Raw genomic sequence first — 1,487 nt, forward strand, 5'->3', positions numbered from 1 at the left:
TCCCGGCCACCTCCCCAAGCGCCCCGGGACCCCTCCCCCGGCAGCCGGCCGACCCCGCCCGGCTCTCCGGCCGCCGGGCCTTCGCTCGGCTGTCGACGGGTCCCGCCACCCTGCGCCCTCCAGGACTCGGGACCCGCGCGGCACCCGCGGCCCGAGGCTCCCTTTCCCGGCGCTGCCTCCGCCTCCGTCGCTCGTTCCTCTCGCTCGTTCCTCCCTCTTGGCCGCTCGGCCTGTCTGGCTCGGGCTTGTTTCCTTTTTTCTTCCACTCCTCCCGGGTCTCTGTCTCTCTCAGGGTCTCCCTGTCAGTGGCTCTAACCCCTCATGGCCCCCCAACTCCGTGTGTGTTGCCCCCTTCTTTTTCTCAGCCTCTGGCTCTTCCTCCCTCTCTCGGACTCCCTTTTGCTCTATCGGTTGTTACCACCACCCGTTTCCCCCCTCTCCCTTCTGTTTTTGTGTCCCTGGCTCTCCCCCTCTCTCCATGGCTCCCTCTGTCTCCCGCGTCCCTCTCTCCGTCTCTGCCTTCCCGATCCACAGCCCTCCCTCGCTTTCCCCATCTCACACTCAGAGGCTCTCCCCTAACCCTCGCTTTCACCGGGCACCATCCAGGCCTTCGCTGGGCCAGCTGGGCACAGGGCACCTCCCCAGACTCCAGGATCTGCCCCGAAACCTCAGCCCCAAACGGGAGGTTTACCAGTGTCAGGGACAGAAGGACAAAAGCTCAAGGGTCAGACATATAAATCAGGAAAACACGGAGAGAGGAACTATTTCAGGCACGTGCCAAGCCAGGGGGCAGGCCGGGCTGGGACCGTGACATCCAGAGTGAGGCTTTGGCCCTGGGGAAGAGGCGAGTGGCCTCTGTGGAGACCCAGCCCTGCTCGCTGCTGCCCTAACACCCACTGTATCTTGCCAGGTACTTCCCCTTACTCAGGACTCTGGAAGGACCTAAAATCCTCCCAGACTTAGTGGAAGATCAGCCACGAGTGAGCTGGCACTTGGGCCTGCTTCTGCTTTCTCTGAGCCTTTCCTCTTTCACTTGGACCAGGTAGGCGTTGAGGTCAGAGGCAGGCCGCCGTGATTCTGAGGTCACAGAGCCCCTATGAGAAGCATCCACGGCCTCTGGCCACAGTGGTGCCTGAGCAGTGCCCTGCCAGGCCCTATGCCAAGTGCTTTACTCGTTCGGACTCACTGAGTCCTCACAGACACCTTCTGAGGCTGGTGCCCTTATTATCCCACCTTACAGATTTGAAACCTGAGGCCCCCAAGTGAAGGGACTGGCCCAACATGTCCAGTTCAACTGGAGCAGAACTACAGGCTTGAAAGCCAAAGTCTGTTGGCTCTGAGGCTCACCCAAATCTCCCCCAGTCCTGCTCCAGCTCTGGTCACTCAGAATTAGGGGGCTGCTGTCAGGGGCCACATGGTACCCCGAGGCCCTTGCTCTCAGGGTGGTCTGGCCTCAGCTCCTTGGTTTCCACCTGACCAGGAAGCAA

This window comes from Ailuropoda melanoleuca, chromosome 4 (assembly GCF_002007445.2).
Source record: "Ailuropoda melanoleuca isolate Jingjing chromosome 4, ASM200744v2, whole genome shotgun sequence".
NCBI classification, from domain to species: domain Eukaryota; kingdom Metazoa; phylum Chordata; class Mammalia; order Carnivora; family Ursidae; genus Ailuropoda; species Ailuropoda melanoleuca.